Raw genomic sequence first — 13,698 nt, 5'->3', positions numbered from 1 at the left:
GTCTAATTAAAAGAGTTAACTAAAAACACATAACCTGTATAGGAGAATGGCAGGGGGGTAGAAAACTTCATTTTTTTTTTGCGCTTTATGAATAATAAAGGTGGATTCATAATGAAATATTTGTATTTTCATACATTACATATTCACTTGCAATAACCTCCAGGTCCGGCAGACTAAAGACATTTAAACATCTTTCAAAGAAATATATTATATGTAAAGTAATATTTCATTTCTTCGAAATATTAATTTACATGTAATATGTTACTAAACTGTTCCATGTAAATTAATATTAATCAAATAAAAAACATAATGCAGAAAGAAAAACCAACAACGTAAAAGTGAGATGAAATTCTTAGTTGGGTAATTCCATCTGACGAATTTGAAGTAAGAGGGCAATTGTGACAATCGCCCTCGCCTTGTTTTTCGTGCTGATATGATGATAGAATCCAAGAGGTGGCGGGCGAGGGTGATTCTCAGAATCTCCCTATTACTTCTTCCTTAGTGATGGATACCATTAGAAGCGCTTCCTCAGTGATGGATACCATTATTGGTTGACCATGGTCTGCTTCCTTTCTGTTTGTGCCAACTTCCATGAAAAACAGAGGATGCGAAAGCTATGCTGAAGTGCCACTATTAGAATTTTGAATGAGAGCGTGATGCATTACAAAATGTAAGGGTGTTGTTTATTCGGGAAATTTTAAGGTAATTTTTTTTCAAGAAATTTAATTCCGAGAGCTTTTGAATAATTTTTTTGTGGAAATGGATTTCTCAAAATTGATTATTGTAATTTAAATTTCCAAAAATTTCCAACATTTTTCAATATCTTAAAAAACATATTCTACTATTTTCCAAACAAAATTGTAACCCCATACTATGGTAGTACAATTTTCATTCTAATTCCCTATGGACATCGACTGTGGAAGCGAGGTCACCTTCAAAACCATAATGACGTCTGAGTTGCTTGCCGTAGGATGTAGCTATTGTAATAAGCAATCAACAGTGATCGGCAAGGATCTAATCCACAGAAAGCGATAGCCGACAAAGGTGCAAATAACGTTCCTTCCCTTCACTATCATTAACAATGAAAAATTGATAACATTTCTTATTTGCACCACAGAAAAAGATTCATAAAAATGGGTTGAGGTTGAAGCAATTGCTCTTCTATCTATTTTTAAAATCAGACAATGGGCTTTGACAAGCAGGGTTTGGATCTCAGCATGGTCTATGTAGACCTTATTTTGTTGAGCGACTATATGATACATGGCTTCTGTACAAGATATATATTCTCCTAAAACAAAACAATAAATGCCGACATTATTATAATTATGAGATGTGAAAGTAATATTCTCTCGGAACAAAACAATAAATATTTCCCTTTTTTTAAATAAATAAGTTTTCTTTCTTATTACTTATTTTAGTGATATAATTGATTATTTTGAAATGCCAAAATGTAATATTTCTTGTTACATATCTCCCATCTCCTAAAATCAATTGAGCAGGGAGTAATAAGTGGCATAAAATGTTAAAGCCAACTAGTGTTTACATATAAAGATAAACAATAGTACAGATACAAGCATCTCATTGTACTTCGCTAAACCCAAAATCACATGTCAATCCTCGTTATGTCTTAGAAAATAAATTATGTGTATAGTGAAATTAATGTCTGGTCTAGATAGAAAAGACAAGTGCTTTGAAACAAAACCTTTGACATTATTAGAATAATTGATTAGATGTGAAAGTATATTTATATATTTCCAAACAATAAATGCACTCATTTTCGTGTCACAATTTTTTAAATAAAAGAATATTTGTCATCATAACGACATTACTTGAGTGGGGTTTTTGTCTACCACGTCCATAGAAGTGATAGGAGTTAGAGACCTAATTTTGCAGTCAAGCTAAAAACAAAATTCTTAGGAGGGCGATTCTGAGAGTCACCCTCGCCTCGTTTTTCTCGCTGATATGATGACAGAATCCAAGAGGTGGCGAGGTGAGGGCGATTCTCAGAATCACCCTATTACTTCTTCCCCAGTGATGGATACCATTAGAAGCGCTTCCTTAGTGATGGATACCATTATTGGTTTTCCATGGTCTGCTTCCTTTCTATCTATGCCAACTTCCATGAAAAACAGAGGATGTGAGAGCAATGTTGAAGTGCCACTATTAGAATTTTGAACGAGAGTGTGAGAATGCATTACACAATGCAATGGTGTTGTTTATTTGGGAAATTTTAAGGTAAATTTTTCTCAAGTTAAAATTTAATTCCAATTTTGATATCATATTGGGTATCCATGAAACGGGAGCACGTTCAATTACATAATAAGTTCCAAGCCTTTGTAGCGATGGATTTTCCCATTTTCCTCAAAAAAACGTTTCACATATGCCCGGTTGAATGAGAGGATTAGATCCCCTTTCTTGTTGCTTATGTTATATCGCACTGGCCTGGATTAATGTTGTAGACGCGTGTTCTAACCATGCTTTGGGAGATATCGCTATCTACAACTCGTCTCTTATAAGCTTGCGTCAGGAGCCATGACTGATCCAGTGTTTTGAACAGGTTGGGCCTTCGTTTAGTTATCACATCTCCCTTTGAGGAGGTTTAGTGAGAATTATTAGCAGTAACTTGTGTGAGAGTTCTTAGCTCGAGAAACAATATAGCTGTGAAGGTAATAAGGCCGAATTGAAAAGTTATGCATCATATAAATCACTCATTTCTGTAGTTTCTTTTAGGTTTATTGATTAATAAACCTAGGTCTAAAAGCGTAGCTTAAGGAGATTAATTCTTTCCATATAACTCAGCGATTCCACTCCATGTACAATCTTGTTGTCACATTCATGCATTTCCTTTTCTGTATTGCAAAGTAAAATTGAGACAAAATTCTTAGGAGGGCGATTCTGAGAATTGCCTTCACCTCATTTCTCTTGCTGATATGATGACAGAATCCAAGAGGTGGCATGACGAGGGTGATTCTCAAAATCGCCCTATTACTTCTTCCTCAGTGATGGATACCATTAGAAGTGCTTCCTCAGTGATGGATACCATTATTGGTTGACCCTGGTCTGCTTCCTTTCTGTCTGTGCCAACTTCCATGAAAACAGAGGATGCGAGAGCAATGCTGAAGTGCGACTATTAGAATTTTGAATGAGAGCTTGAGAATGCATTACACAATGCAAGGGTGTTGTTTATTCGGGAAATTTTAAGGTAATTTTTTTTTCATGAGGTCATATTCACTGCGTATGAAACAATAGGGTGATGAGCTTCATCCACTTAAAATATCTAGAAACCATACCTAGCGCCAACACCTGTTATGACTAATGAGAGGCAATAGGACGTGTTCAAGGGCATTGCAATACAGAAAAGGAAATGCATGAAGGTGACAACAAGACTGTACATGGAGTGGAAACGCTAAGTTATATGGAAATAATTGATCTCCTTAAGATACGCTTTTAGACCTAGGTTTATTAATTAATAAACCTAAAAGAAACTACAGAAATGAGTGATTTATATGATGCATAACTTTTGAATTCAACCTTATTACCTTCATAGCTATATTGTTTCTCGAGCTAAGAACTCTCACACAAGTGACTGCTAATAATTCTCACTAAACCTCCTCAAAGGGAGATGTGATAACTAAATGAAGGCCCTACCTGTTCAAAACACTGGATCGGTCATGGCTCCTGATGCAAGCTTATAAGAGACGAGTTGTAGATAGTGATATCTCCCAAAGCATGGTTAGAACATGCGTCTACAACATTAATCCAGGCTAGTGTGATATAACCTAAGCAACAAGAAATGGGATCTAATCCTCTCATTCGATCAGGAATATGTGAAACATTTTGTTGAGGAAAATGGGAAAATCCATCACTACAAAGGCTTGGAAATTATTGTGTAGTTGAACGCGCTCCCTTTTCATGGATACCCAATATGATATCAAAATTGGAATTAAATTTTAACTTGAAAAAAAATTTACCTTAAAATTTCGCGAATAAACAACACCCTTGCATTGTGTAATGCATTCTCACACTCTCATTCAAAATTCTAATAGGGGCACTTCAACATTGCTCTAACATCCTCTGTTTTTCATGGAAGTTGGCATAGACAAAAAGGAAGCAGACCATGGTCAACCAGTAATGCTATCCATCACCGAGGAAGCGCTTCCAATGGTATCCATCATTGAGGAAGAAGTAATAGGGCGATTATGAGAATCACCCTCACCCTGCCACCTCTTGGATTCTGTCATCGTATCAGCAAGAAAAACGAGGCGGGGGTGATTCTCAGAAGCACCCTCCTAAGAATTTCGTCTCACTTTTACGTTGCTGGTTTTTATTTTTGTATTATGTTTTTTATTTGATTAATATTAATTTACACGGAACATTTTAGTTATAGATTACATGCAAATTAATATTTCAAAGAAATATATTAAGCTCTTGGAATTAAATTTCTTGAAAAAATTACCTTAAAATTTCCGTAATAAACAACACCCTTGCATTGTGTAATGCATTCTCACACTCTCATTCAAAATTCTAATAGTGGCACTTTAGCATTGCTGTCGCATCCTCTGTTTTTCATGGAAGTTGGCACAGACAGAAAAGAAGCAGAACATGGTCAACCAATAATGGTATCCATCACTAAGGAAGCACTTCTAATGGTATCCATCACCGGGGAAGAAGTAATATGGTGATTCTGAGAATTGCCCTCCCCCCGACACCTCTTGGATTCTGTCATCATATTAGCAAGAAAAACGAGGCGAGGGTGATTCTCAGAATCGCTCTCCTACGAATTTCATTTTTAGCGCGACACCAAAATTAGGTCTCTAACTCCTATCACTTCTACAAATGTGATAGACAAAGCGCCATTCAAGTAATATCGTTAGGATGACAAATATTCATTTATTTAAAAAATTGTGACACAAAAATGAGTGCATTTATTGTTTGGGAATATATAAATATACTTTCACATCTAATAAATTATTCTAATAATGTCAAAGGTTTTGTTTCAAAGAACTTGTCTTTTCTATCTAGACCAGAAGTTAATTTCACTATACACATAATTTATTTTCTAAGACATAACAAGGATTGACATGTGATTTTGGGTTTAGCAAAGTAGAATGAGATGCTTGTATCTGTACTATTGTTTATCTTTATATGTAAACACTAGTTGGCTTTAACATTTTATGCCACTTGTTACTCCTTGCTCAATTGGAGATGAGAGATATGTAATAGGAAATATTACATTTTGGCATTTCAAAATAATCAATTATATCACTAAAATAAGTAATAAGAAAGAAAACTTATTTATTTAAAAAAAGGGAAATATTTATTGTTTTGCTCTGAGAGAATATTACTTTCACATCTCATAATTATAATAATGTCGGCATTTATTTTTTTGTTTTAGGAGAATATATATATCTTGTACAAAAGCCATGTATTGTATATCTGCTCAACAAAATAAGGTCTACATGGACCATGTTGAGATCCAAACCCTGCTTGTCAAAGCCCATTGTCTGATTTTAAAAATAGATAGAAGAGCAGTTGCTTCAGCCTCAACCCACCTTTATGAATCTTTTTCTATGGTGCAAATAAGAAATGTTATCAGTTTTTCATTATTAATGATAGTGAAGGGAAGGAACGTTATTTGCACCTTTGTCGGCTATCGCTTTCTGTGGATTGGATCCTTGCCAATCACCGTTGATTGCTTATTCCGATAGCTACATCCTACAACAAGCAACTCAGATGTCGTTATGGTTTTGAAGGTGACCTCGCTTCCACAACTGACGTCCATAGGGAATTAGAATGCAAATTGTACTACCATAGTATGGGGTTACAATTTTGTTTGGAAAATAGTAGAATATTTTTTTAAGATATTGAAAAATGTTGGAAATTTAAATTACAATAATCAATTTTGAGAAATCCATTTCCATAAAAAAAATTATTCAAAATCTCTCGGAATTAAATTTCTTGAAAAATAATTTACCTTAAAATTTCCCCAGTAAACAACACCCTTGCATTGTGTAATGCATTCTCACGCTATCATTCAAAATTCTAATAGTGGCACTTCAGCATTGCTCTCGCATCCTCTGTTTTTCATGGAAGTTGGCACAGAAAGAAAGGAAGGAGACCATGGTCAACCAATAATGGTATCCATCACCGAGGAAGTGCTTCTAATGGTATCCATCACTGAGGAAGAAGTAATAGGGAGATTCTGAGAATCGCCCTCGCCCCGCCACCTCTTGGATTCTGTCATCATATCAGCAAGAAAAACGAGGTGAGGTCGATTCTCACAATCACCCTCTTACTTCAAATTTGTCAGATGGAATTACCCAACTAAGAATTTTGTCTCACTTTTATGTTGCTTGTTTTTCTTTCTGTATTATGTTTTTTATTTGATTAATATTAATTTACATGGAACATTAAGGTTGTTATGTCTTCAATATTTGTATTATGTGATTTTCGCATTCATTTTTATGTTAATCATTATTTTTTTGAAACAAACAATGATTATTATTATTTTTTGACGTGAAATTCATAAAAAAAACTATTATTTAACCATTTTTAGTTAAAATTTTCCTATAAAAATTGTGATCTTGACATGTCATCTCTAGTAAAAAATTATTAAAACGTGTAGTTTTTTAGTTATATTTATGTTAAAAATGATTATTTTTTTGTCAATTGTTAAAAATTATTGTTTTTTAGAGACAATTATTTCATTTGGATTGAAATATTAATTAACTATGTATAAATATGTAGAATATCGAAAATTCAAAATATCGACCTTCTTCTTTAAACATGCAAAACAATACAAACCTCACTACAAAAAAGAAAAAAAAATTAAAATAAAAACAAGAAAATATGAAGAAGAAGACCAATTCAAAAATTATTAAATTTAGAAAATAATTATTTACATTTCATACATTAGAAAATTTAAAGTCAAAAAATAGGTCTTTTAAAAAAATGGGCTGATGCATAATTACCACTTTTTTAAATCAACATGAAAATCACTACCATTCTAAAACGTAATGTACATAAAAAAATTTAAAGTGCCAAAAACTATACTCTAAAAAAGACATGTGTTCTGCATCACCCTTTTTCAAAATCGGGTCACTTTTTTGCTATCTCTACAAAATGAGTAACAATATTAGTTCCCGTTTCAAAGTTTACATTGTTGGAACCATTTGTTGGCTTGTATGGGCCTGACCTAGGTTCAGAGGTGATTTAGCCAAACAAATCCCGGTACTATTGGCCCTTTTGGCAATAGTCCGTGGAGCGTGGACTTAGATCTTACCTGAAGTAGTATGGGAGAGTGCTAGAACCAGGTTTCCAAACCCTAGAGATATTTCATGGTTTTCAGTGGTTCCTGTGTGCACGCTGCTATGCGCACCTATCAGTACCTCGCAGCCTGCAATGCTATCTTTGCACAACCTTGTTCAAGGCGCGATTCGTGCTATTACCCAAGTTCCTTACTATTAACCTGAAATTATCCAATTACTTAACTTATCTGTGTGAGCCCAATTATACTTAATAGTGTTATGTATTCATATAAGTGTGCGCGATAAACAAAACAATATAAATGCATAGAAAATCATACAGAAATAGATACCCAGTATTTAGAATCAAAATTCTCTTTATTATTCTTCTTCTTGGGTTACAGACTCAACTTCACCCCGCCCACTCAGTTGCAAGGGTCCGCGCCCTCAGCTGCGGACTCTACTAGGCCTCTGTGCACTCAGCTACAGAGCCTCTTCCTACTACTATGACCCAAGACACTTAGACTTCTTCTCTATTTGCTACTAGATCATTACATTAATCCATCCCCTCTTCTCTAACTTTACAAATTAGAGCCTCGCTCTATTTATACGATCCCATGGTCCACGGACCATGGGTGTCTGACATGCCATTACATTACTTTACTTTACTTAGGGTGAACAACACTATGACTCAATGTACATTTCATGCTTCGCGCCCACAATTCACGGAGTCTTACAACATATCTGACCAAAACCTGGGCTTTGAGCCCCAAAACATGTTCTGGGGGGATTCCATGCCCAAAAGATAGGTTTCCCCATCCTTTGGCACCGATCACACTAACTAGTATAACTCCTCACATCTTGGTGAAGAGTGGACCAGTAATAACCAGCTTGTAGTTCCTTGAATGTTGTTCTTTTGGCTACAAAGTGACCTTCACAAGGCCCATCATGACAGGTTAGAAGGATGTCAAAGACTTCCTCCTCCCTGACACATCTTCTAATAATTTGATTTGGGCCTAGTTTGAAGAGGTTGCCCCCAATCCAAGTGAATGGGGCGCTCTTCCTTGATCCGGATTTAAACAGGAACACAACAAATTATAGAGATAACCATAAACACAAACATGCAGTGGAATTAATACTTCATTTCATTAATGTAAAATACTGAGATATGCTTACAAACAGAATATGGAAATAAACAACTAGGGCGATGGTAGCTTATCTCTGAGAAGAGATGTGGTGGCTACATGCCTCTGAACTATGTTACAATGAGGTTTGAAGGCCTATTTATTGTTGAGAAACAATGGAAAACCCTAAACATCCAAAAACCAAACCCTAGAAGATGAAACACCAAAAACTGTGGGCCCTGTTTGGATAAATTGGTACATCAACTTCTCGGGGTCGTAACTTTGGCATACGATCAACATTTGATGTGTACAATATCTTGTTAGAAATATCTATCCGAGAACTACAACTTTGGGAAGAGCAACATCAGTCCATGGACCCATGTTGCCCTTAGTTTTCCCAAAAAACGTCATTTAGGGCCTCAAAACGGCTTCGGAAGTTCAGGACCCGAAAAACTACTAAAAATAGTAAACTGTGCTACAATTAAGGAAAATGAAAAGCTGAAAGAAACAATGATGGGGGTCCATGTGGACTTGGCGGGTGGCCACCAATATCCATCTGGATCATTCTTCCCCCCTTAGGAAGCAATGGTCCCCATTACGTTGAGTTCCTCCATGAGATGAGGAAACTTCTGCTGAACTTGGTCCCTGGTGAGCCACTTGCCCTGGTGAAGGAGTTGGCCTGCTTTGAAAACTTGATATAGTTGGATGTTCTGCTGGCAAGTGTGCTTGATCTGTGTGTCCATGATCCGATTAGTTGCATCTTGTTCCATGCAATCTGGATTTAACTCTGTGGGTGTGAGCTGTTCTGTAATGTCAGATGTGTCTAGTAATGGTGGAAAGTATGGCCGAAGGCATTCCACATTGAACATTGGGTGCAGGCCAAGGAATGGGGGAATGCTGAGCTCAAATGCATTGTCTATTGGCCTTGGTAATGGTGTAAGAACCATATTGGAGTGGTCTGAGTTTCCGATAGGCTCCGATAATGTGATCCTTTTGTAAATGCAACTAGAATTTGTCGCCCACCTGAAACTTGTGTGGCACCTAATGTTGATCATGTTGCTACTTGTACTTGGCATTTGATTTCTCCATAATGTCATGGAATTGCTGGCAAATATGTTGGATGTGCTCAATGAAGCTATTTTCTTTATCTATTTTGGACTGGACATGAGCCGAATCTACGTGAGTAGCTGCCAATGGCATGACCACATCAATGGGACATAATGGCTAGAATCCCAAGCCCACCTGAAAAGGGCTGTGGCTAGTCGAGTTGTAGAGAGCCTGGTTGTAGCTGTGCTGGACATAGGGGAGGCTCTCATACCATGTGCGTGGATGCTTTGAGTTGTACATGCGCATAATGTGTACAATCATCCTGTTGACAACGTCTGTCTGACCATCAGTTTAAGGATGGAAGGCTATGGACTTAGTGAGTTTAGTGTCCAGCATTGACCAGAGATTGGACCAAAATGTACTGAGGAACCTGTTGTCCTGATCTGAGATGATAGACTGTGGGATCCCAAAGTGCACCCACACTCGTTCAAAGAAGAGTTTAACAGTGGCTACTGCTGTGATATTCTTCTTGCAAGCCACCATAATGGCCATCTTAGAGAACCTGTCGACGAACACAAAAAAATAGTCGTTTCCATGCTTAGTGGAAGGAAGGCTTGACTTGTAATCCATGGAGATGGATTCCCAAGGTCGAATAGGGGTAGGCAGTGGGGTATAGAGGCCTTGCTTCTTGACTGTCGGTTTGGCAATAGCATAGGCAGTGCATGATGTGATGTACTTCCCGACATTCTGTTGAAGATTCGGCCAGTAGAAATACTTCTGTAGTACTGCCACTATTTTCTCGACCCCGAAATTCCCAACAGCCCGACTGTATTGTGCTTCCAAAATCATCTTGGCACACTCGCTTGAAGGAACACAAAGGTGACCTAGGTGGCATAACAGGGCATCTTGGAGGTGAAAATCTGGAACATGCCGACCCTTGAAGAGTGTCTAGTATGTGTGGCCAAATTCTGGGTTTCTTTTGTAGAGAAGTGGCCAATCAGAAGTCTTGTGCCCACAAGAGTTGAATACGGTGGTTAGTGACATGATCGGTGGTTGACTGAGGCAATCTACAACATTATTGGTGCTGCCCTTCTTATACTTGATATTCAAATGGAATTGTTGCAGGTATGTGGACCACTTCTGATGGCGATCATTCTACAATTTCCCTTGGGTCTGTATGAACTGGAGAGGTTAGTGGTCTGTGTGGATGACTGTTTCCTTCCTCCAAATCTAATGTTTCGATTGTCGGCAGGCCTGCACAATGGAATACATCTATTTTTCATAAGTGGGATACTTCGAGACTGTTTCTGAAAGTGTCTCACTATGATATGCCACTGGATGCCCGTGTTGAGTAAGGACTACCCCAATAGCATAGTTAAAGGCATTTGTCTCGACCTCAAATGGTTGTTGCAAGTCTAGCAATGCGAGCACTGGTGCCGAGCAGAGGCGATCTTTCAACTATGTGAACGCCTTCTGTTGAGATTTAGACCAAAAGAATTTTTCTTTCGCTCCTCCCTTGGTGACTTGACTCAAGGGCCAAGTGATATGAGAAAATCCCAACACGAACCTGTGGTAGAAGTTGGTAAGACCTAGAAAGCTGCGAAGCTCCGTTAGAGTGGTTGGAGAGGGCCAATATTGAATGAATTGGATCTTGGCTGGATCCACATGGACCCCCTGTTCATCAATAATGTATCCTAGATACTGAACCTGGGTCATGCCAAAAGTGCATTTCTCCAAATTGGCACATAACTTGTGTTGCCGCAGTGTTTGGGGAACCTGTCAGATGTGTTGGAGGTGCTCTTCCCAACTTTGGGTGAAGATCAAGATGTCATACAAGTATACCACTACAAATGAGTTGGTGAATGGCCACAATATGTCATCCATTAGCCTCATGAAGGTTGCAGGAGCATTTGTCAATCTGAAAGGCATAACCAACCATTCGAAAAGGCCCTCCTTGGCTTTGAAGGCAGTCTTCCACACATCGGAGGGTTCGATTGGTACCTGGTGATATCCTTACTTCAAATCAATCTTGCAGAAATATTTTCCCCCCTTCAGCTGGTCCAGGAGGTCATCAATCCGTGGGATCGGGTACCTATTATAGACAATGATCTTGTTCAGATCCTGATAGTCAATACAAAGTCTCCAAGTCCCATCCTTCTTTTGTACCAACACGATCGGGCTCCCACAGGGCGATGAACTTGGACTGATGTGACCTTTCTGTAGCAGCTCCTGAACCTTCCTCTTGATTTCATCATTCTCCAGAACGGAGCGCCGATAGATTGGTCCATTAGGTAGTAGCGCACCTGGGGTCAGATCGATGGAGTGCTTGACCTGACAGTGCAGAGGAACCTCTGCGGGGGAGGTGAAGATGTCCTCATACTCCTCCATGACCTTGTCCATCTATAGTTGTTGTGCGGAGGGGCCCTGTCTAGAGGTTGTGGCCACCGTCTTCTTCTTTCCTTGAGGGCGTATCATCAGGAAATGAAATTTCTTGGTTTTGGAAATGAGCTTACTGCATTGTTTTGTAGTAACCAAAGGGATAGTGGTAGGCGGTGCTACCTCTGGTATCCTGTACAACTTATTTCCCAAAGTAATAATAATAGCATGGGGCCTTGATTCATGCATAACATGTCGCTTTCAAAAGTATGGTTGTCCTAATAATACATCACAAACTTCAAGGGGAGCAATGTCACACAATACCTCATCCGTGAAGGGCTTGATGTTGTATGGAAGGCGACACTGCTGGCTCATGTGAAGATCTCGTCCTTGGTGAAGCCACCCGATGGTGTATAGCTGTGGATGTGCTGTGGTCGGTAAGCCTAGCCGCTTCATGACCTCTGCCAAAATGAGGTTCTTTTCTGTCGACAATGAGCTTTAGCGGGGATCTCTTTACCCACATCTGGGAGTGGAAGAGACACTCCTCCTCCTCTGCATCTTCAGGTTCCTCCTTCTGGATCTTCGTGGTGGAAATAGTGGCGTTGGGCTCCGCATCGATAATATGATTCCCTTTGTCATTCCACTTGTCTGGTTTTGACTCAGAGTCGAAACATGCATCTAATTTTGAAACATTTAGCTCAAGCACTAGTGACTGCTTGGCCCGACACTCACTTGTGTTGTGAGTGGAGTTCTCATGGAACTCACACCATTTTCCTATGTCCTTTTTCGGCTTCACGGCGCTGTTCTTTGCTTGCAGCTTTGGCAGGTTGTTTTGGGCCACCCCACCTTGGCTTTGTCTTTTGTTCTGCGGTTTGGGGGCACCTTTCCCTTGCTTCGGATTTGCAGATTCAAAGTCTCGCTTCTTCTGTTTAAACTTTTTCTCGACCTTGAAGGCATATCGGTATGCCGTGCCAAGCAAGGAGATGTTCAAGAATTCTATTTCTTCCTGGATGTACTTGTGCAGGTAGCTGTGGCATTTGAGTATCAAATGCTGCTCTGAATCCTTGATACCAAACTTTGTGCAAAGGGTATGGAAAATATTGTTAAACTCCAGCACGTCTTGGTCCCTTCCCTGCTGCAGCGTGGTCCACTTTATTTATTGATCCTTGTAGCTTTCGACAGGGTAGTATTGCTCCTTGATGGCATCCCGAAATGAATTCCAGGTGGGTGTGGCTGAAAATAATGATACGATACTTTCATCCTTCTACTCACAGTAGGTTTCCCACCAGTCCTTGACGTGGGGGGCTGCTTTGAGAAGAGTGAAAATAATATTTTCCCGACTGAGAGGTCTTGTAAAGGTTCGACCAGTTCAAGCCCTAACTCCTTATATCCCAACCTCGTTGGGGACATGCAAAGAAAAATAGAGAAAAAGCAGACCGCTCTGATACCACTGATCCGGATTTAAATAGGAACACAACAAATTACGGAGATAACCATAAACACAAATATGCAGTGGAAATAATACTTCATTTCATTAATGTAAAATACTGAGATATGCCTACAAATAGAAAGTGGAAATAAACAGTTAGGGCGATGGTAGCTTATCTATGAGAAGAGATGTGGTGGCTACATGCCTCTGAACTATGTTACAATGAAGCTCGAAGGCCTATTTATTGTTGAGAAACAATGGAAAACCCTAAACATCCAAAAACCTAACCCTAGAAGATGAAACGGCAAAAACTGTGGGCCTCGTTTGGGTAAACTGGTACATCAACTTCCCGGGGTCGTAACTTTGGCATACAATCTCCGTTTGATGCATACAATATCTCGTTAGAAAGATATATCTCAGAACTACAACTTTGGGAAGAGAAACATCAGTCCATGGACCCATGTTACTCCCAATTTTC

Source organism: Pinus tabuliformis, chromosome 1_1, assembly GCF_031772625.1.
Source record: "Pinus tabuliformis cultivar Carrire ecotype Pingquan chromosome 1_1, CPIR1, whole genome shotgun sequence".
In the NCBI taxonomy this organism is placed as follows: Eukaryota; Viridiplantae; Streptophyta; class Pinopsida; order Pinales; family Pinaceae; genus Pinus; species Pinus tabuliformis.
Note: the sequence above shows the minus strand (reverse complement) of the source record.